Raw genomic sequence first — 24,774 nt, forward strand, 5'->3', positions numbered from 1 at the left:
TACTCACCATTACCAAAGCCTTGCAAAGGTTCACTATAGCTGCTGGTGTTAGGGATGCAGAAAGTTGGATAAGTTTGCAGATGAAAATGCGTATGAGTTAACCATTTCCTTTGAGTCCTAGAAACTCTTAGTTTTAGTTCTTTAACACCATAGCTTGGCCCTTAGTCCAAATGGCTGACTAGGAAAAGCAAACTTCCTTTTTGTTTACTTGCTCAGTCTGTCTCTCCTTGCTTCATGCTACTGTTCTGGTTTCAACTCAAGATTGTGCAAAGGAGACAGCCAATTCTCCAGTGTCCATCTGTATTTATCTACACAGCAAATTCAAAAGTGTTAAATGTTTTGGTGTTAGTAGTCTTAGAGTTAATTTTACTCTAAGTAGAGTCACATTCTTTTAATGTAACTCTGAGGTGTAAAATGATAGTAGTTAAAATCGAGTGTTAAAAATGAGTGTTTCTATTTCAAATCTGGAGGTGTTACAATGGAAACATTAACTCTTGACCTCTTAACTCTGAACTCCTACAGGGGCTATGACACCAATAGAGTAAATTCACAGACTCCGCCCCCAGCACGGCTCCAATCGAAGCTGAAGTGAAGCCGTTTCAGAACATTTTGCTCTACATATTTGAGTTGTTTGCCATGCTTGGTAAGTCATGTTTTCAAAGATTGTTTCAATTATTGTTATTAGCTTTTACTTCTGTGGCTCTTTGGAGTTGAGACAAAGCTGTGTGAAAGGCATTAGCCATGTTGCTCGCTGATAGCATCATATTCTGTTTTAGCTAGCTGAAAGGTATTGTTTGCGGGCAAATACCACAGCCTTGAAAAAAAGCTTGCATGTGAATTTTCAGTCAAATTTCTTGGTCAAATACACTTAAAACAATGTCTAGAATGTGAAATGTTGATATAATGGTGCTACTTGAAGCCTGAAAACGATCTCCCATAAAAAACGAGCAGACAGCAGTAGCAGACGTCCCGAGTCCCGACTGAGTTCTACGTTAGCATTTAGATTCCTCCAGAGTTTTGTGCACACGGTTTAGGTAAAAATGAAAAAGGTTGAGGTTTTACATTTAGTTCAGTATTACCTGTTGTCTGTGTCCTTGTCTTTTGGGAAAATACTTACACAAGTAATGGCTCAAAAAGGATTCTTTTTTTTTTTTTCTTTTACTGTGCTGCAATTGATTTGTGCCATTAATTAGTGTCAACTAATTTTTATTCAATCTCCACATAGGATATGCTTGTGAAGATGGAATATGGGGGAGAGCAGAAGTGCGTTGAAGTTCCACAAAGTGATGAATGAAGGACATGCGTATTGTATTTTGTATTTATTGAAATAAGTGATGAGAATGCTGTTATTTGCATTTACCAGCTCACCTATGTCAGACCTTTTGATAAACGAAATTCTAATGAAAGTGAGAACATGTACACTGTTACATCTTTCAGAAAATGTTTTGAAATTGTGGTGCACAGTTCAGAATAAATGTTTTTCAAAAACCATTGCGTCTTTTTAGTAAATGTTTATTTCCAAAAGAAATTTCTAGAAGTTCAGAACAGTAAAATTCCCGCTTTTTAGAATTAATTAGAAGATAACTCTTACGTAGTTAAACTAAAATACTCTTTGAGAGTTAATATATAAACTCTTAACACCAAGTGTTAAATTATCAACTCCAGAGAGATTTGGTGTTTAACACTAAATCAGAGTTAACATACCAACTCTCCAAAAAGAGTTAAATTAACACTCTCTGGTGTGGACCCATATAGACACTTTAAAAGTGTTGAAATCAAATCTGACAGTGTTAATTTGGACATGCTGGATTTGCTGTGTACGGTATCTTCCAAATATACAGTTCTAAACTGAGCTGCCACTGGGTTTCTATCAGTATTAGAAGTCTTGTTTTAACTCATTTCTACAGAGTGATTAGTCCTTAATAAAACCTGCAGTGCACACAAGAGTCTCCGAGTTTGTTCTCAGCTGTGTGCAAACGGAATTCTGCTGCATCATCACACAGATTATCTTTCATGTTTTACTTCCCTTTGGTTTCAAGCTCTCTTACATAACATATTCAAATGTCTGTCAATATTAAATAATTAATCAGAAAAATCTGAAGTAACATTAACTTCATGACCATATATATGGATCAGGATTTGACTGGTTCAAGGTTCCTTTATTTGTCATTGTTAAATACAATATACTCTGACTTCGCACTATTACTTAAAAATGGGAACTGGAACTGGGTTATTCATGTTCTTCTTCATATATACACAGATTTCACACAGATTTTCACAGTGGCCATGCTCGTTACTGCAGTTGTGGTCACTTGGATTTTTTTTTTTTTTTTCTCAAATTTCCCATTCATGAATTTCCCAAGGATGCTCTGCTGGACTGAGATCTGGTGACTGTGGAGACCATTCCAGTACAGTGCCTTCTGTCCTCTAATTTTGGTGAGTCAGTGTGAATGTAGCCTGAGGCTACGTCCACACTGATGCGTTTTCGTTTGAAAACGCATCGTTTTCGCTCCGTTTTGGCCTCCTGTCCACGCATACATTTGAAGACGGTGCTTTCCCGTCGCAGTGTGGACAACGAAAACGGAGACCTTCGAAAACAATGACGCATTTTAGTCATGTGATGCAGTCATGTGACCAATTAAACAAAGATAGCAGAGGGCATTATACAGCAGTTGTTTTGTTTGCTCTCAATTTTGACAGCCGTATTGAAGATTAATATCAGTTTGTACATGCTCCAGATAGCTTTTCTTCAAAATTATTTAACTCTCACTCTTTTGCAACTTTGTACTTTTGTGTTACTGGCAGCAACAACTCCACCTCATTGTTAGTTCGTTTAAAAATCTCGGTGCTTTTCCTCAACATTTTGCCGCACGTTTCAAAGAGCTGGTGTTCTGGGAATCCATCCTACCTGACAAACCATTCCTACCCGTTGTTTCTGGCATGCGCACAACAGTGGCGAACCGTCCTACCTTTGTTAATCTGAGCTGGAAGCATACTTTAGCAGCTAAAATTCAGTGGCAAATCATCCTACCTTTGTAAATAAGAACTAGAAACATACTCTGATGGGCAAAGTCAAGTGGCAAACCGTTATACCTACTTAAATTTGTGCTGGAATTACTCTGTGACAGCAGAAATGTACATAAACTACTTACGGTAGGACGTTTTGCCAAAGTAGGATGGTTTGTCAGAACACCGGTAAGTAAATAAACGGCGACAGAAATGAGGCAGACCAAATCGTCTTGCGTTTCACACATGCGCTGTACTGGAACGTAAGGGTTTTCGGCCGTTTCCGTGTGGACGCACAACTCTGTGAAAATGACTGAAAACGCTACTGTGGACGCGGAGTGTTTTTCGACGAAAACGCCGTTTTCAAATCTATCCGGGCTAGTGTGGACGTAGCCTCAGTTTCCTGTTCTTAGCTGACAGGTGTGGCCCTAATGTGGTCTTCTGTCGCTGTAAGCCCATCTGCTTCAAGGTCAGATGTCTTGTGCTTTCAGAGATGCTCTTATGCATAGTAACACAGAGTTGAAGTGATTGACTATTCATATTTTGACAAATGTGCATAAGGTTTTGAGCAGTTGAGTGTCTTTTGCAGAGGTGACTCTGTGTTATGAAAACTGTTTTGATTTTTTTGTTTTGAGAAATGCATTAACAGGGGTGATAATGACTTTTCTGTTGTGAGAATTGAGTCGAACCGATTGAGGAAAACTGTAAAAAAGAGAAAAACAAATATTTAGGGAAATTCACAAATAAAAATACACAAAAGAGAAAAAAAAAACATGCAAAAAAGAATTTGCTGAGACACTACGGGTGGGGGAAGTTAGTTTATATGCTGACACAGATAACAGTAAGTATACATATGAAATCTAAATGGCTACTTTTGTTTCTTTTCACTTGAAAAAACATTTAAATTTAGTGGATGATAATTATATCTGCTTTGAGGCAGTATTTGGTGGAAGTTATTCAAATTGGGTCATTACACAGTCTAGCATGGAGTGCTTCTGTTGTAGCTTTTATTTTAGTTGCATTTTTACATAATTTCTGGGTTCAGAAAATATATATATATATATCTGCTATCACTCTTTCATTTAATTTGCATAATAAGGATAGCTGCACCATTTTAGTAACTGCAAATTTATCATAGCAACCAAACACAAAAATTAAGTCCCCTTACTGTTTCTGTAAATATATATATATATATTAGATATATATCAATATAGACTATCTATATATTCTGTAATATATATATCCATATTAGACATTACAATGTGGATGTATGTGTGCGTATGTGTGTGTGTGTGTGTGTGTGTGTGTGTGTGTGCGCATTATGTATCAGCAAGGGCCTACTTGAGAACAACACACTGAAAAGCAAAAAGACACAAGGACCTTGTCTTCTTGCTGTCACCGCTTTACTTTGCTTTGATCCATTTCTAATTTATCTTCACGACTAAAGATGATTCTACCACGGTGACAAAGAGTCAATGAGCACTACAACAGCTGTACTCCACAGGATCCATTAAAAAAAAAACTGCTGTGACTTGTGATAAAAAAAAAAAAATCAGCCAAGGCGGCTGGAGGTGTGGCTCATTGCCTAGAGGATTTCTGAAAAGTGGGTCACACATGTGGGAGGACTGATCCTTTTGTGTGAGGTAAAGAAAATAAAAGGAATCACACCTGCTACAGTATACACATAGGCCATGATGACTCCCTTACTAATGTTGACATAGCACTGGGGGTTGGTGGCCTTGTTTAATTAGATTTAGTCTTGGTTGCACCTAACATGAGGGGGGATGGATGGATGGGCTGAGCAAACAAAGTGGACATTCATCAGTGTTGCCAATCACACCGGATGTGATTAAGTTACGCACCCTGTGGCCGCAGCACTGGGGCTAGCATTACACTAGTCACCAAGGCAAACATAACCACTCTGTACTCAGGCTCAAAGGTCAGAAGGTGTTGGATTGTTTTTACATGAATACCCAAAGAGGTCACATTAACATCTAAGTATTACAGTTAGGGTAAATTATCATGCCCAAGTGTCATGACCAAGTCTATATTAAATGGTGAAACCATTAGTAGAGCTTCTGAGCAGTCCTCTTTACACAGTTAAGCATTTAAAGAAAATTCAATTCTTTGTATGTTTTGTCTTGAAATAAAACTGTCTCTCATGTAGGAAACTCATTTTCAGCATGGTTATTGAAGTGAGCAAACACTGAGCTGAAGCCTTGTATTACTGAAGAAATGTAATTCCATACAATGTAAATTTCTGTCTACCATTGGATTTAACTACATGCTGAATTCTAGTCAAGCAAGGTTTTATGCATATACTGACATTCACCAAAACATATATCCTTTTGCTTTAACTTAACACTAATTCATGTAATGGAACTAATTCATTGTCTTTTTATTATGCAGGTTGCTTTTGGCATATGAGGAAAACTGAAGAGCCAAACCCAAACCAAAAACACTGCTTTTCTTTTCCAGTTGTGTGAAGAGTAAACAGGAAGCATGTGGCATGTCAAAAGAAGGGGAGGGGAGGAAGAAGCTTAGAAAGAAAGAAAGAAGGTATAATCTATACATGCTTTTTTCCACTGAAGAGTTTAGAGAAAAACAACAATAACGATGAAGTTGAAGAAAAAATGACAGACATCAAAACTTCCATGGTCACAGAGTATTTTGACAGGCAGCATTTGGTATTCCCGGATGTTTTAAAAATAGTTCTCCAAAGAGGAAGAGAGAAACATGATGTGCAGCATTTTGTCGCTGATTGGTCTGACACATGACACTGAAACATCAGCTCACTTTGAGCAGTGCATCTAACATTAGAGTACTTCAGAAGAGCAGTACTGAAGAAACAAAGGATGTTTTAATAAGCTCCATAAGGTTTTTCTAACAATGATAGTTGCAGTGTCATAGATCTGCCTGGTGTCTGTATGCAACTTGTTGGCAGACGCTTAAATGACCAACACATATTTGCAAAGAAAAAAACCCCAAAAAGTGTAAGGAACCCAGGCTGCCAGTCTCTCATCGCTTGGCACAGAAACACCATGCAAATTTCATGACCACAGCATGTTGCCGCTGCCAATTCTTTTGCTTTGAGTTGGATTCACTTGTACATTGACAAAAGCCTAGGGAATTCATCTTTTATAATGCTGTTTGTTTGTTTTTTTTCGGCCTTTATTTGACGTAGTCAATAAAAGATTTAGGGCATTGGTTAATTCTGTGGGTCTAGTCAGGTAGACAGTGCTACAGCTGCTGTTGTGGTGATGAGACCAGCACTGGAGGGATGGAGGGAGGCAGGGTGCAGACTGACAAGCAGACAGACAACCATGGCTGCTAATATAGCAGAGAGGGAGGTGCTGATGGCCTGTTGCCAAGGTGACACGGGCCAGCCGGGTTCTGTCTCATTTGCAGATGCAAACGAGACCTCGCAGCTCCCACAGACGCTCGCTAAGCCTCCTCTGGAGACACAAACTGAATCCCCTCCTCCCCAGTGAGCTGCTCCTGCATACACCTGAGCTGAGAAGAGAGGGGAGGCACAACTATTTATTTGCTTTTTGCGTTTGCTTGTGATGTGCGCCTTTGTACCCTGTCTTGCCTCCTTTGGGAAAGAAGAATTGCTCAGAGTTTCTAAGTGTCCAACAACCCCCACAGTGACATCTTCCCTCCTTGTCTCCTCACCCATTCCATTGATTGTCTGTGTTGAATTGGCCTTTTCAGCGAGGGGGATGGATGGCAGCATGCACTGTTGAATAACAGCCCTCAGCCGACGCAGCACTCCACCCCAGCGACAACAAAAAGGCAGACTTCTTTGTTTGGCTGGAGGTAAACAGCTGGGAACAGATGATGCTGGCCCGACTGATTTATGTGGCCACAGCTACTGTGGTGACAAGGTTTTGTTGTGATAGGGACAAATACATGAAGGGGGACAGAGGAGGGATAGGATCCAAGAGAAGTCAAAAAGTCCCTAAATAAATATGTTTTAGAGTATTTTAGACGCTTATTTGTGTGGGATTATTTGGCTTTCTGAAGATGTATTTTAGTTTTAGAACATGTAAAATCTCCTGCCTGGCATCCAAATTACTATCCTAGTTTAGGACCCATACAATGGAGACTTTTGGAAATGTTGCTGACCCAGACCTTGTTTGAGAACTCTGTGATTGTGTTTTGTGCTAGGATTTATAGTCCTGCATTGGTGTCCAGTCGTGTAGCTCTTTGGTTACCCAGAGATAGGGATTGTGGGAGTTCAAGCAGTTCTAGAGAGATGTACTTCCGTGCAGTCCTCTAAAAAGCCTGACTACAATGAAGCTATTTGTAGCTAGAATGCTGACCGATTAAAAAATTTTGCTTAACAAAGAAAACAAACAGTTCACCATGAAGAGGAAGACAACCCCAGAAAACATCAAAGATCAAAAAAGCACACTGAAAGAACAGACAATGGTTGGAGCAGACAGTTTTCATTGTTTGTCACACTCAGTTTCACTTAACGCCGAAGACGTTCTTTGCATAATACGACCTCCATCTTCTCCAATGAGTTAAGCCAAAAGACGAACAACATCACTTACATGAACACAGCTCATTGGTTAGCTTTCCCCATAGACTGTATAGAAAAGATTGGCACAGTCACCGAGATGCCACTTTTTGGTCTCTGAAGTAATTTTTGTTGCTGTTTGTTTTTGGATAAGAGAAGTGATCACATTTGGATGAGAGGGCAGAGAGCAACTAGTATTGGCAAGCTTTGTTAGGAAGCTCTATCCATAAAGTGTCCAATTGCAATACACATAGACATGCATCTGCTAATTAGTGCTAAATAACAGACAAATAAAATGCTAGATTTTTACACATCAAAACTTAAAGGAAGAGCTTGCTGGACTGCATTTTGGAAACACATTCATGTGGACATAGCACAGCTTGTAACACTGGGCCCTCAACATAACTGACTGGTGTTTAAGACTTGAAAAGGGGTCATTCAAACATATGAAATGTAGCAATTTAAAAAATGAATTAAAAATAAAGTAACCACAAAATATAAATACTACAGTCAAGCATATTATATCAACTAACAATCAATCGCCAAAACTGCATTATTATGTGCTGCGATTTGATCATTTGGAGGTACAGCATACAAGGCAACCGTAATGAAACTGCCACTACAAGTGTGGCTGACACACACTTATGAGAAACACCACATATGCCACGCAGACCAAATCCTGAATGGTTAAATGGTCATGAATAATTAGGGCATTCTCTCACTGAGCAGATGTCTCTTTTTGCAGAGTGCTCCTTACAAGAATGAATGGCAGTGTGAGATAAGCCTGGTGGAGAAACAGAGTGGGGGTCTTGTTTGATAGAAGAGGACAAGAGAAGAAGATTGGATCGTGTGGCCTGAAATACAGTATAACACGTGTGCACAATCACACACGTGCATATATAATACCAACTCTCACAATACCCCGTAAGTGCTGATCAATGGCTCAGTCTCACTGACCCTCCCTTAAAATACACAACACCAACAATAACATTATTTGTGAGTGTACTTAAGTGTGGAGGGACTGCGCTGATGAAGGCTTACTTCAGCTACATAGTCAGCATGTCAGTCAACCTGAAATTACCCACGTTTCCCTTCAAATATTGATAGAATAATCACAATCTCTCCAATACACAGGGGCATATCTTCAAAAAATGTTTGGTTCTTTTTTTGAAGATTGCATCTCTTTCTGCAATTCTTTCTGCGCTTGTTTCCTCACATGTTAAGTTGTTGCATCACACCCTGATCACGCTGTGAAAGTTGTGTGGTCGTCTCTCAAAGAGAGGGGACTATCACAGAACGTGGATAAACCCGTAATTGACAAGGATATTAAGTGAAGTGGATAGAGAGGATATAACAAAAGGGCTGTGTGAAAGCTAAGACAGGGAATACAGTTTTCATGATGCATTCTTTCCACTTTTTTCTGCTTTTGCTCCTACAATAATCACTCACAATGTTATCAGTGTCTACTTTCCCACTGTAACCTGGCATCTGGTCGTTTGGCTATTTTAGTGCTCAGCTGATTCTGCTCAAGTCCAGTCCTCCATATCTAGTTTACCCTGAGCTGATTTCACTGATGAATTTTCTCCAGTTTAGAAAAATCTGCTCTGGACATGTAGCTGTGTAGCTCACAGCAGGAAATAGGGAGCAACACACATGATATCGCGTCACTACTGGTAACTACACAGGACAGCTACCTAAAATATTACCATACTAGTGCAATCTGTCATCATGCAGACTTTTTACTAGGGTGTTGGCAGTTTAAACCTGGCTAATGTATGCGATGACTACACTGGACTGTTGCTGTCTCACCTGTTCCTCTCTCATGTCATGTCTAGAAAAATCCAGTGCTGAAGCAGGCGACTCCCTTGTAGCCAGTCTTACAGTCTAGTCCTGGACACATAGTGTCTCGGGATCAAGTAAAAATAGAACCATGTATTTCACGTTCTTAATCATGGTTGGAAAACTTACAGAACTCTGAAAAAGAGGTGTTGGGAATGCAGTTGCAAAAACTTAGCTTTGCAGGATTTGTTTTGGATGTGGTCAGAGCAGAAACAGAAATAATCTCTTTATTTCCAAATAGAGCAGGGAAGTCTGATCACATGTGGCTGCCTGGTTATATTGGTCCAGTGTAAGTCCAGTGTGAGAGGTATTATAAAATGCCAAAGCAGAACAATATGGAACAATGACCCAGGCGACTGGGGTTCATGCCCATGCAAAGACAAATTTTAGCACTCATTTACTGTTTTTAGATATACTTGGATTATTTTCTTCTTCTTCTTCTATTTTAACACTTTCACAAGTGGTATGTAGGTATGTTTATATGAATGGATTAACCTTCACAACCTAACCACTCTTGATGAAATCTAAGATTACAAGCTTTGTAACTCTTTATATGTGGAGTGTTTCTTAAGCTTACCTGCTTAACATCACAATAGTCTGATTGGTTTGTGAAGAAACATAAATTAAGGGCTTGCAGGAATAACGCCAATGAGGTAAATTAAGACTGGCAGATTGGTCAACACCTCTTAAATTGATGCTCAATAACCATATGTATTTTTAAAGTCATAGACCAATGGTTTCATAATGGAAAAATGCAATACCAACAACTAAAGGCCATGCAATGAAGGGAGTATATTCAGCAGTCTGGAACACTGATTCAGCTCAACTGACTATGTACACAGTCAGTCGTTATAGCTGTCAACAGCCTGAAAAATGACTGTGGTGGCCTGAGTACAGGCTCAAGTGATCGCCACCATTTCATCGTAGTTACAGTGTATATTCAGGCTCACACCTATACATGTCTGCTAAGGAAAACAAGTGAGACATCAATAAATAGATTAGTCTCTTTGGAATCAATTAAAAGCTGGGGGGGGGGGGGGGGCTGTGTGACTTAAGAAATGGAAACAATACCTGGTTATTTTGAGGGAGGTGAAATTACAGAGATGGAGATTATACATGATCAATGGTTAACAAACAATTTAGCACTTGAGGTTTATTGATTTTATGAACTTCCTGTGCATGCTGCGGAGATTGTGAAAAGGCTTGAAGGGTCTAGGTATGCCTGTATTATGAACAGAACAAAGAAATGAGTCAGAAGTAGACACTAACAAAGACTCATCAGCTATGCTGTGAGGAGTTTTTTCCCCCTGTGCTGAACTCAGTTGAACCAAGAAAGCTGCTTCCCCATTGCTGCAAAAAAAAAACCCTATAGAAAGTGAATCATGTGCCTATTTTGGAGATGAAATTGTTTGACAGTGAAACAGCTTAATGTCAAAAACATTTGGGTTTGTCATAGTAAAGTTGCTGTCTAGATAAAAGAAAAGTATTTTGTGGCTACAGACTTCATTTTGATTTCTGTCAAATGCTGCTTTCCTGTCATCTCAGTAGTCTATAGAAACTGTCACTCTATCAGTCACATAAAGCCTGATGTCTGAACAAGGGAATAACTCAGACACTCTCTCAAGCTTCAGCCACATAACAAATAACAGGTAGCCTGTAAATCCAGACAACTATGACTGATTCTGCACTACCTTTCTCGTGTTCATGACTCATATATATCACAAGTCAAACAGTCTTGTGGTCACGCCTTGATAACTGGTGGCAGGGGAGTTATGTTTGTCAGCCTGGTGAAAGCAAAATCCATCAAGCACCACCAAATAGGCAGTCATATTTGTACATGCCTTGTGTGTGTGAGGAAATGTGTGTTCTGATCGCCACATTGCCAGGAAATCCCAACAGGAGGCAGCCTGTGGCATCTCATCCTATTTCCGAGATACTATCACTGGCTTTTTGGTGAGGTATGAAAATGAGCTACGCTCCTATGGTAGTCAAATGAGGACGTCTCTGTCAAATCTGGATCATTAAACCTATTGTTATATTTTCTCATGTAGGCTAAATATGCAGTGTTGTTGGCATAGTTCCGTGTTTATCAAAATTTAGAAGACAACAGCACTATTGTAGTGGAGCTTTTTTTTTTTTTTACCGCTTATCAACAGTGTTGTTTAGTTAGTGTAGGTGTTTCAGTTCCTCGTGGCAAAATGGCACATCGCAGCAGCAGAGTGATCACAGGTTTGTATTCATTTATTTATTTATTTCATATATATAAGAGGCGTTACTAAGGCTGTCTTGGGAATGGCTTCTACTTAGTCTTCCCCTTGGCAGAAATGGCAAACTGACCTCATGTCACTATTTTTGAATAAACTTCACACCTCCCAAAATGCACAGGGAGGTGCGAAGTCATTTCATCTTCTGCTCAGTATTTTTCTTATTTCTCTGAAAGCTGGAACAAACAGTAAAAATGGGAAACTATGAAGTAGAAAGCATTTTTTCTTGCATAGCCACTTACTGACTGCTGCCCATTCCGGTTTAGTAAAGATTTTGCTTTCACTTATGGGTGCTGAGATTTGTAGAATGAGATCTGTTGTCCAGCAATTGATCACCTTCAGCAACTAGACTTCAAAGTCTGTTTACAGTTTTTGAAATAGGTTTCAGAAAGTCTTTAAAGTCAGAGTTAGTTGGGGCTCAAGTGTACAACAGTGGAAAGGTATTTTAAAGAAAGGTGCACTTACCAGACCTTTATCCTCATCTCTGTTTGATGCTAGATGCTCAAGGCTATTGGTCATTACTACAATAAAACAGCCATACCTCTGGCAAAACTGCTGGAATTCTGTTACAGTGGGTATTACACAGTGAGAACCAGACAATATATCAGCTGGCTTGATTTTTTGGTACCTATTTTTTAATCTGTCCATTGGGATCAAATAGTCTAGTAGTGCTGTGTAAGTGCCAAACCAAACCAGCCGAGTGCTGCTTAAAGATGTCACTATGATTCAACTGATTTGATTTCAGCAACCACAACCAAAACAAGCTTTCACACTTCTCACAGCTACTGGCCGGCTGTGCAGCTTTAAATACTGTAACTATATTTTAATTTCCCTCCTTTGTTAGCTTACTTTTCTTAAAGGGCAACATAACAAATGCCCTTAAGGACTCTCAGAAATTTGGCTTCCCAAGGTGTGCCTTTTTCTGTCCCGGTCCCTTTTCCCAGAAGAAAAAGAGGTTTCATACTGAAGTGTTTGAAGCATCACATTGGATGTTCACTGGAAGTTACCGTATTCTTTCAGTTGATGCTCTTGCACATTGCATGGGAGTCTTCTAGTCTTCCTTCTCTCACCCCCAACCGGTCGCAGCAGTTGGCCGCCCCTCCCTGAGCCTGGTTCTGCCAGAAGTTTCTTCCTGTTAAACGGGAGTTTTTCCTTCCCACTGTCGCCAAAGTGCTTGCTCATAGGGGGTCATATGATTGTTGGCTTTTTTTCTCTGTATGTAATATTGTAGGGCCTATCTTACAATATAAAGCACCTTGAGGCGACTGTTGTGATTTGGCGCTATAGAAATGAAATTGAATTGAACTGAACTGAATTGAGAACACTGGGAGTACAAGTCAGAATGTTACATTTCAAAATACAGACAAACCTCACTTGCAAACAAAGCACAGAATACTCATGACTGAGACATCAATTTTAATAACAAATACAGTACACAAAAGGCTTTAGAAGTAACAGCACTTTTTTCATGTTAAACAGTTGTTCATTGTCTGCCTCCCAGGGGAGTGTCATCTGTAAAACCTAATTCATTGGATACCCTTTTGTAATTTAAAAACAGTAACTATTATGTGATTCTTTTCTCTTTTTTTCCCTTTTGTTTGCACATGGTTTTCTGAACATGCCTGACTGACAGGATGCGATGTTTTTAAAATTGCACAATCCAAAAGTTTTAACTGGAAAGCTCCTGCTGGTGTAATGTGCTCTTTTTTTTGGAAAAATGCAAAACGAAAGCTTTGTGAACTGTGTTTTACTTTGACAGGAGCGCACTGGAGAATGTTTTTTAACAGTGTTCACTTGTGCTTGCTCGAGTCCCATGCTGTTTTCTTCCCTGACTAACAACATGCAGCAGGGTGGAGGTCAAGACAGAGGCTGTAGATAAGAAGGACAGCAGAGAGGAGGGAGAACGGAGGAGGGAGAGAAGGGCGTACTCCCTGACCGCACAGCACAATGTCTTATCTTGTCCTCCCTGTCGTTATCTCCTGCACACGGACGTGGAGACTGTACACAGCTGACAACAGAACTGGAAACAAAAATAACAATTTATACAAATAAAAGTGTTGAATCAGTTATACTTAAAAACCCATGTTTCATTTGTAAACTAAATAAATCATATGGAGGTAAACATAAAATATATGCAACAAATAATTGAGTATGCTGCTGCTAAGTTATAAGATATTAAGATGTCTCCAATCTTCCCTCTCCCCCACAAAAAAATGCATGATACGATTTAGCCAACAGCAAAAATATAGAATGACTTTTTTCAGAAAGTATTAAAAGTATAAAATATTGTGTAATATCTATAATAGTAAGCAGTCCCAATTACTCAGAGCATGACATTCAGCTTCCTCAAATTTAGACACTAGTTTAAGAACTATTACATGTAAACACACTTGAAACAAGTTCAGACTCTTGTCTTGCTCATGGAGCCATTTCCTGCCCCTTTTTGTGCCACTGATTTTAGTCACGTGACATTCTTGCTGTTAGAACAGGAAATAAACACACTGGCACTCCGATGTTACTCAATGTCCCAGATTACCCAAATTCACCCTCAATGTTGTTGCGTTGACCTGTGTTGATCCTTACTGGTGATATTTGCTATATACTAAGGATAAAGTCATTTTACCTTATATAAGAATGCAGCTAGCTTATTATATGGCACTAGCTTCTTTGAAAGCTTTGAAAAAGCTAACTCAGTACGGTTACTGCTGCAATAGTGAGTTTGTGCTGTTTATTTTGTTTTTGGTTGTTTTTAAAATTGCATCAACCTCCAATGTTTCTCATGGCGATTACAGGGAGTATGGGCCTCATTAGAACCCAGGTCACGCTGGTTCAGCATCTGGAGAAGTCCATAGCTCAGTAGATTCTGCTGGGTCTGTTAGTGGTTGGTAAGTTATAACTGGACATTTAATAAATAGCCTGTTCCAAGAATGACAGGCCAGCACAAATTCAAATCTACTAAAACTGACCTCAAAAGCCAATTTACTAATCCACTGATAGATTCACTTGGAATTAAATTATGCATCTTTCTGTTCTGCTTTGACTGTGACTGTATAACTTATATCTAATTTAAAAATGTACAATGTACACTTTACCATTCATAAAAGAAAATGTGTGTCTTACATTGGATGGATGTTATGAATGTTTGAAGGTGGCATTTTGGTTTTTATTGCACATCTTCTGTTTTTGATTCATGGTTTCAAACAGTAATATCCAGGGATGAGCCCAGAGTGGATCTTGGATAAGCCTCTCGCCCTTGGCTTAGGTCCCCACCCCCATCTCACTAGTGCTCTCTCTCTCACTCTCTATCTATCATTCTCTCTCTGTCTCTGAAACACACACATGCAAGAACTCCAAAAGCACTACAGACACTCTTTGCCAATTTAATAAAGAGAGACTTTGTCATGCGTATCTCCCCCACAGCTTCCTGGCCAGAGTGACAACAGTGTGGGTGAGTGGAAAAACAGGAAGAGGACAGGCGGACTATAGGCAGCATTAGTGGGCAGAGGACGGGTGTGTGTGTGTTTGTGTGTGTGTGTATCTCTGCTAAAGCTTTGCGCATATGTGTTAACCCACTAAGACATGTGCTCACCAGGACATTGCTCAACATTTCGAGGTAATCATGGTGCACACAGATAGGCTTCTCAATCAGGAAGGAGAACTTGTTGTTTCCTGATGGGGACATATTGCTGTCAGCGCCCGTGCAGGATAGTGATATGGTTCTACCATTAACAGACCTCATGATGGGAAGACCAATGGACAAAGGCCACGGGGGTGGGGGAACTTCAGCCAGGCAGAGAGCTTTTTAGAGAACTCAAAAATGCACGATTTGTGTTTTCTTGGTAGTACAGCGTGACACTTGTCCAGGTCACCCTCGTAAATGAGATTTCAAATCTCAATAGGTCTTTCCTGGTTAAATAAAGTAATCATTTAAACTTGAATGTTACCTCTGGAGGATGCATGTCTCTGAGAATGTACAGATCCCTCAACTATTATCAAATAGACTTTAAGTGCAACACTGTGCCTTTTAGAAATTGGTTGCACTTTTGCCACCACCCCTGAGACTGGAGGTAATTCATTCTACCTTGTTTTTAGCAGCTAAACAGTGCACCACTGTAATTCTGCAATATGTTTCCTATTCACTTTCCCTCCTAATTATTTTCTGCTGTCAGTGATGTTGTAACCAACTGCTTGAATACTAACTGGGTGTCCAAACAGATTTCTGCTGTGAGTGAGTCATTTGGTAAATATAGGGAATGACAGCACTGACTTTCAATTTGGGCTCAGCTGTTTAGCAGTCTAGTTGGAACACACAAACACATGGACATGATGACAGGCGCACACGCACGCACACAGCTGTCAGTGGTTTGGGTGTTCAGACAAGATATTTGAATTCTGCAGTGCATACATGTAGGAGATGAAATTGCAGCAGGCTAACATGGCGTGACATGGAGCCTTGCTTTGAAAATAGGTCATTTCATAGGTCGTACAGTGTTTGCACTGCCTCAAGTGTTATTGCAGCAATGTATCAGCGGACGAAACCTGCTTTCGCTCGACAGTTATGGAGGCTCCACAGATGGTAAAGAGAAAAATGAAATTATGCCCCAAACAATCCATATTTTTACTGTCCACAAAGGTTAGTGACTAGTGTTTTTGTTTGAGTTGCAGTCAAAACCGTCACATGGCTTGCTGTCATATTTATACCTACAGATTTATTTTGGAGAAGTGAATAAAGCCCACCTCCAATCCCCCTGTCTGACGTAAATACATGTCTGTTTACTGTGGAGGTGTGTGAGAAAGATACAGACAGAAAGGCCACAAGTATCTGTGCACGCAAGTGTGCACAGTCTTCCCCTGTGTGCGCCTTGTTTGTTTGTGGAGGGGAAAAGTGTCAATGGGTGCTTTAGCCCCACCGCAAACCTGACTCCTCATGACATCTGTGAGTCAATTAGCTGACTGAAGAGAAAACATCCCTGCCCCCTCTATCCCACACCCTCCCTTCCTTCTGTGTATCCCTTCCTCCACCAAAGAACTCTAACCAGCCAGCCTTCCAGTGTAGGTAGCATAGCAGCTCCTGTCTGCCCTGGCTGGTGGGAGGCACTGGGGGAGGGGTGCTACTCAGGGCTTGGGTTATGAGGGTGGTGGGGGGTGATGAGGTTGGATGTCAAGAATGTGGCTCATGGTCTGCTCTTTTGTGTGCTTTGTGCAAGATGAATAGGCCTATGGCAGGCTGGGGTACAAGCTAGCCAGAGTTCCCTGTTGGCTTGTGTTTTAGAAAAGCCTGAAGGCCCTGGCCTGGCCTCTTGAAACAAGACAGACAGATAATAAGAGCTGCTGGGTGAACAACTTAAATCCCCACTATTTAGATGTAACTATTTCAAAGTATTTCCTACATGGCTCATTCTTGTCTCAATATTGCATATAGCTTCATTATATCCCTCTCTTCTCCTCTGTGCATGTCTATCTCTCTGGCCATGCCTCCCAGAGCCCCCTATCAGGATAGTTATTGTTTGCTAAGCTGGTGTGGGGCTGTTCTTTTTTGTGCCTGGTGCATCCCATATTCCCGTCCCCACTCGTCCCCAACGCCCTCCACGTCCTCAGGCTACTGCTATGGAAATATGCTTCAGTCACATTGCTAATTATTTAAGAGTCGTCACCTCATTAACAGTGCTGGGAGATAATGAATGATTAATAGGTCATTCTTCACATCATCACTGTGTTCTCCCAGTGTCCCCCACTCCTTTTTTTCCCTTCTATAATAGCTATGTGTTTTACAGATTGTGCTGGCTCTTGTTGTTCATTTATCCTCTATCCCTCTACTGTACATGCGCATGTGTATGTTCCTAGAGGTAACTGGAAACATCAGCAGTGGCTGTGAGGCAGGAAGCGTGGTGAAGAGGACATAATTAGTGTTTGGTACAACAATGATCCCTAAGGCTAGTAAGTACCGAAGAATGATGTAGGCTGGAAATGCAGACAGAGCCGGTGTTGTGGTGATGGCTGTAAATGACTGACATTGCCATTTCCTGGTACCATGAAACTGACTTCCCTCATATTTGCATAGGTTGTGTGAAGCAATCATTGGAGAGTTTGCTAACATGATTATTAAGCTTGGTATTCTCAACTATAGACATTAAGGTTTTGCAGTGGTGCTTTAGATCAATGTTTGTCTCAGTGCATTCCAAAGTAGTCGGCCTAGCTTTAATCAAATTAGATTTTTCTGTGACACAGTAATTGCTGTTTTATTATGTTACTCATGTTACATAATTTCAATTATCTGTACAATGGATAGAAGAATAAAAAAGTAATCAAGCGTGTCCTTTCCCCGTGTATATGCTCTACAGTTAGCTGACTTAATTTCCTGTGGTGGGGGCGGGGAAATACTGAAACATAATTTTTTTAATTTGTGGAGATATCAACATAAATGTTTTATTTAATTTTTATTGCAAAAAGTGGGACAATAACATGATATGAGAAACACCTCCTGGTGCTAACACAGAGCACCCAAACAGACAACATACAGCTAACACACAGCTAGTGGCCTGTACAGGAACCCCAGACCTAGAATGATGTAAAGCTGAGTTAATGCCAAGCAGCCAAAACCTAATTTTCAAAGGGTAATACGTGCAGTGACGCTTGCAACACCGGAGCCTCCATTTCTACTTGTACTCATTTCTACAGTAGAATCTATCCAGCCATGACATTTTTTTCTGTGGTAAGTGTGCTCTGGGGTGATTTTCACCAACTTTTCTGCCACCTTTTCAATAAATAATAAAAGAAGGATGTTTTGTGCCCTGTTGCAAAATACTGAAAAAGTAATGTGCGATGAAAGGTGTTGTGAATTACTTTCTATGGGGAATAAATAATGCAATTTAAAAAAAAAAAAATACATTACTTATATCTAATATCTTTTTTGGTTTTTACTTTCTCAGTTAGCAGTTAGCAGTTAGCCTGGCCACATTCTGTGTCTTAAGGCCACTCTAGGCGTTGTCATATGAATTGTAATTCGACCACATGTAAAAGCGAAAGGAGTCATACCTTTTCCAAATGCTGAAACTTTCAGTGAGCTGTGAAAAGCTTGTTGGCACAGAGAGGAGTGGCATTAGAGATTGGAGGATAATGGCAAATAGGGATAAACATGCACATCTTTGGATGTTCTCTCCTCTAAAGCAAACAAAGTGGTGGATTTGAATTTCATAAAGCTTCGCCTTTTTGTGTGACTGAAATCATGATCAATCATTCTTGCTGGAGGTGCTGGCATGCATGATTTAATCAGGAAAAAGGCACGACTTAGTGATGTCCAAGAATAGAATCTAGACAAACAATGGAAAAAGAAATGTATGCATGATACAGGATGTTTCATTTCCATTTCTTCACCTAGTTATACTGGCATCATTCCTCTTTTTTTTCCATGTTTACACTCTCAAAAACACCCTCATTGGCTAACCAGGCACTCTGTGGTTGGTCATACTGGTCAGAACACTATAAAAATTTCAACATGTTAATCTCTCTGTTGGGATGTTGAGAGCTACCATAGATACACCGCGAGACAAGATGTGACATAAAAACCACTGTCATGACACCCATTTTTGCCATAATCAGGGTAAACTTCAATTTGAACCCAGTATAGTAGCTGTGTGAGAAATAACAAGAGCTTTCACACATGTTCACACCCCACTTTACTGTCACTCCACTAAAATAAATTCTAAAATAAATGTGGCATGATTTTCTGTTCTAGAAATGAGCAATTTCTGGAATCCCCCTTCCTCCTCCACCTTTCTGACTTAAGAGGAGCTGCTTACAACAATTTCTGGAGCTTTCCAAAAACAACACCAACAAACATGGTTACTTGAAGCAATGATTTTGAAACACTATGAATGCATTCCTGTGGAGACTGTGTGCACCATTCATTTTGAAAGAGGCTCTGAATAGCCTAAAGCATTTTTGCCTTCCAATTTGGCTGGACAGCAGTTGCGTATAGTGTGAAAACCGACTTTGATTATGTGGCCACATAGACAAAATTTGTATTTTCTTAAAGGAATCAGTATGTCACCATGACACAAACAGAGCAGAAAGGAAACCCTGGCTGCTCTGAAATATAATCATTTAACTTCACAGGGAGCAGTTACAAAAGTTGTTGGAAAGCCCCCACCCCCCCTTGCCAAATCCTTACTTTCACTCATGCCTCTCACCCCCACTTGTTGTGACTTCAGGCCCATGAATGCAGTTACCAGTGCGCCCCCCCCCCCCGCAAGGTCTCGTATCCACTTCTTCACTATTTGTTTGAGTCCGACCCTCCCCCACTCCTTATCCGTTAGCCTTGACTCAGGCTTATTACCCTCTCTCAGCTGCTTGGCTGAACAGTGACTGTTGATTAGTGGTTGAGATGGAGAAGGAAGCCTTCAGAGTATTTATAGAGACTCACTCATTTACCAGAACAATAACAACCCTCCCCCACAGCAAGTGAAAGAGAGACTGAGAGACAGGGAAAGAGAGCAAGAGAGAAACTGACAAACTGATTTTTGGTTTCACATCTCATGGGAAATAAACATAACAGGACACACTTTGTCCCACTGAATGAAGTGGCAGTGCATTAATGTTATAGAGTTGCAGCCAAGGTATCTATGCCTTGAAACTGTAAGCTAACTGTAGACTGAAATGGGATAATAGAGTGTACACTTCATAGATTATTGATGGCTTTACTCTGAATCTAGAGCAAAAGCTTCTGGGGTGTTTTAAAAGTATAATATCCATTTACATTTTATGTCTTTGGCAATTACGTTAGTCCTGATGCTCTTCAGTGTGCACAACCGTAAATGCTGAAGTCCATATATACAATGTCCTTAAACACCTATGGTAATTGTTTCAATTTAATTTTTTAGAACACATAAAGTGAATACCTGTTTCATGTCATGGTTGGACAGTTACAAGACTGTGTACTGTATGACAAGAAGGGTTCCTAAGAAATGTAATGGTGCACATGAAACACGTTTATTTAAAGGATGTGAGAGCATTTCCTGATTGCTCAGTGACATATGGTAGTGTTATGTAAACTACAGATACAAGCCTCTATACAACGCTTAGACAGCCAGTCAATCCTGGCAGAGACACTGCAGGGAGGATTAGTCAGGTAGGCAGGATTGACTCAGCTGGTTTCAGATCTGAAGCTATTACTTGATGGTGACAGAGATTAAAGATGACTTAGGTGAGTGGTTCAGCATCCACTGGCAGATGACTACTGCAGCTTGACGAGAAGGCTCTTCTACTTCTTTATAAGCCATTACAAGTTACTTATTTAAGCCAGCAAAACCTAAGAAATGTAGCTTCTTTAGAGTCTGTTTCTCTAGTTACCTGTCTGCCTTTATAATGAGTAAAATTATGGTTTACTCAGAGGGTGTGGTGTAAAGCATTGCAAGTATACAGTTCTACATTTATTGGGTAGAACTGTGCAGTCTGCATGCAGTGCTCACGTTCAGCTGACAAAGATGAAGAACATGTACCATATACCATGTACCATACCTAACAAAAGGATATGCTGAATCACTGTCAGAGGAATATCTTGTCCCATCATTTCCTTGTTCACATGTTGTTGGTGTGGTTTCTTTTTCCACAGAAATCCTTTAGAACCAAAGATAAAGTTGGTACCCAGTGCAGCACTTAGCAGGAAATTCCTCTGTGTAGCTTTCTCTTCAATTGACTCTAGCGGGTGCCACTGCTTCAAAGACGGTTGGAGCAAAGGCACCCGTGGAGGTTCAGGAGGAATAAACACTGGCTTCTGCAGTCAGTCTGTAGGCTCCCTTGAAGACGCACGGATGGCACGGATATGGCAGCTTTTCTCTCATCTTGCTGGCCAGCTTCATAACAGCTACAAAGTTTGCTTGAATTGGCGCAGTCACGTGAGCCAGTGGAAATTACATGCAGAGTGCCTAGGCAGATGATGCCTAGAAATAGAGCAGAGTCTCTTGGAAGACAGCTTTCCCAAGTCAATAAAGTACCAGCTTTGTGCCACTCAAAAATATGTGACTTTTACATGTTCCTTACGACTTAATTGATACTAGACAGCACATTTCGAGAAACAGCTGTTTTTTGTTCTCTCTCAAGCTGCATCATAGATTGTTTCACAATTTCATGCTTAGAATTCTTCAACAATGAAACATGTTGCCTATTTTTATAACTGATTATGCACAAGCACTGAACGACTGGACGGTTCTCATTTAATTACTATGCTCACAAGCAATGCAATACAATGGATGCCCATATTGTCATCAGTACATGTAGAAAGACCGTTTGAAATGCACAGGAAGAATATTAAAGTCATATGATTACACTGATATGTTTGTGTGTGTGGGTTTTCTTTCTTTCTTTCTGTTGTACTTTTATCTAAACAAGAAGAAAAAGTTAAAAAGATAAATGTCATCAATGGTGGTAAGGATGAGGAATATAACAAATGGAGTTTGGGTTAAGTGAAACAGTGAAGTGAAGTTAAGTGAACAGTGACATTTTCATGAGGGCTGCTTCTTGCTTCTGTACACCACTTCCGTTAAAGGGGTTTAACACAAAATATGACAATAACAATTTAGAAATTACAGACTTTTTTGTTGCTTGGTAGCTGTATGGATGATGTCAAGTAAAAAAGATTTATTAGAGAGATGCAGAAACTTGGACAAAGCACCTTTGAAGCATCTAGCTGATTCAAGTAAACTCTTGAAGAGGCAGACATGTCGTTGAAGGAATTCCTTCATAAATGTAATCACAAAGATGCAAACCACCAGTAACAATGAGTGAGATTTCACTAGAAAACCATACCAGCGTTGGACAAATTAAGCTGAATAACTGGTACCAGATTGGAAGACAGTAGAGAGAAACAGAAAGAGCTCATATGTACCACATCACCTGGCATGGGTAGCTACCTGCCAATAGAAGTGAGTCACTGTTTATTGATGAAGCGATAGCTGAAAGAAGCAGCAGGATAAATTATGAAGCACACGGGGCTATATTTCTGCTCAGATTCAGTCAATGACCTACAACATATAGAAAAGCATCCCAAAAGCTTCCTAAGGCAAATAAAATGAATGTTACGGTTCGTCAGCCCAACTGGACTTCCTTTTCAATTGCTAAAGCCAAAGTAAAGGCAGAAAACCCCACAAACAAGCAGAAGCTAGATAAGAATGTCAATAGAAGAAAGTAGCATTTATTAATGTCCATGAGTTCTGAATTTCAGCCATCACGTACTGCATTTGAGAGCATTTGAATCCGTGTATTATGCTATTTTTATATCTTGATATATTGCCTTTTGGGCCAGGAAAAACAGAGTAACTATGTAAAAATGCCTGTGATTCCAAAATTGGTTAGTGCAATATTTCTGAAAGTCTACATTGCACTTACATTTTGAATGCCCCATTTCAGACCCACTACGGTGGTGCACAGAGGTAACATTATGAAAACTGTCTTATTGTCCAAATGGATTCCACCTTACCTCATGAAATATGGTGTGCAAAGCAAAAATTCAGTTTATTTCACTGCTTCATACACAGCCAGCCTGTAGACAGTCTATGCAATGTGACTCAACAATGGTAAGGGTCTTAGGTCAACTGCTACAACAAAGCTTGTGTAGGTCAGGCAGAGCTGTGGACAGTCTTCTGACATGTTGAGTCAATGAGGAATGTTGAGGCCATTTGTGGGGGAGCTTATCAAAGCTTGAAGAAGCACATTTTGATTGGTTGAGAATAGGTGAATACACAAATTTCTGTTGAAATATGACTAATTCTCTAACCTGTTTGAGGGTGGAACCTGTGTGTGATCATTTTATCCTGTAACTGCAGCATTTCTAATACATATTTTAGTGTGGGACAGGGGTGTGTCTAACTTACAGCCTATTGCTCATACAAACACAGTCACGTTAACTCTCTCTCTTCCTGTTTTTCACTGAAAGGCAGTCACAGATGTACGCTCGCACGTAAGCATAAAAATTAGAAAGTGGCCTACGGTAAGGTGTGTCACGGTTCCCTCCCCAAAATCATGAACCAATCAGGAAGATGTACATAAATAAACACACTCAGTATGCAGGAAAAACCGTGTGGAAGGGACACAATACAAGTAGATCCTCAACATTCTTACAATAACGCAAGCAGCAATCACATAATTACAATGTGTACATCTTTCATTGCAATCCTGGTTGATTGGGATTTCATGCAAATATCTTGAATTTTAAACAGAATCAGTGATGTGATTGGTGAACTGCAGAGAGTCTGCACACATTATCTGTGCTCTCTAATGCAATTACACCATACTTTCTCTGGGAAAATCACAATAGAAACTTGATTCCACTCCCAGCGCTCACACCTGGGAGTGGTTCATTTACATTAGCTTAAAGTTGCTGGACAATGTCAAACAATGACAAATGCCTTTGCCAGTGGTTGGCCATTTATAGATGAATTCCCTGGACAATGGGTTGGCTCTCCCTCCCAAAGTGGCTGCATTCAAATGTAATTGCAGGAAAGAGTTCGTCGTCCTGGAGTGGCCAATCAAGAGATGTGTGCATCTAAAGAGTGAATGCACATGCACCCAAACACAAACAGGCAGAAATTCCCACACGTGCAGCGCATCGAGCAGTAGTTACGTTGCCGCTACAGCCTGAGAATAGCACACAGTCTACATTCCTCCGCCCTCCCTCACTGAAGCCAGCACACAGCAAACTATGGCTCACATGGACCAACAGAGATCTCAGTGATCTTGGAGATGAAGTGTACGTGCAGAAAAGCTGAGTGCATAGTCTATCTATCTATCTATCTATCTATCTATCTATCTATCTATCTATCTATCTATCTATCTATCTATCTATCTATCTATCTATCTATCTATCTATCTATCTATCTATCTATCTATCTATCTATCTATCTATCTATCTATCTATCTATCTATCTATCTATCCCTTGTCACTCTAGTATTTTATTCGCCTTTTGCAAGCACAGCAGGAAATTTAAACCTGCTTTGATGACAAATAAGATGTCTAAATAATCTTTCAAAAAGAAACTGTGGGGAGGAGGGTATTTAAATTGGCTACTGTGTCACAACTCTCCAACTGCCCCCTTTTTTTCTACGCCCATGCACAATTATATTAAGTAGGGCCAATAGGAACAAAGA

General features: G+C 40.1%; 1 long non-coding RNA gene across 1 annotated transcript; it reads left to right on the forward strand.

Annotated features, from left to right (window-relative positions):
* The first annotated feature begins 307 nt into the window (after positions 1-307).
* On the forward strand, positions 308-1,300 carry LOC146508581 (uncharacterized). The gene is made up of 2 exons (XR_014877032.1): positions 308-643; positions 1,226-1,300. It is a non-coding gene; the product is annotated as an uncharacterized LOC146508581 (long non-coding RNA).
* The last annotated feature ends 23,474 nt before the right edge of the window (positions 1,301-24,774 follow it).

Source organism: Neolamprologus multifasciatus, chromosome 11 (genome assembly GCF_963576455.1).
Source record: "Neolamprologus multifasciatus chromosome 11, fNeoMul1.2, whole genome shotgun sequence".
NCBI classification, from domain to species: domain Eukaryota; kingdom Metazoa; phylum Chordata; class Actinopteri; order Cichliformes; family Cichlidae; genus Neolamprologus; species Neolamprologus multifasciatus.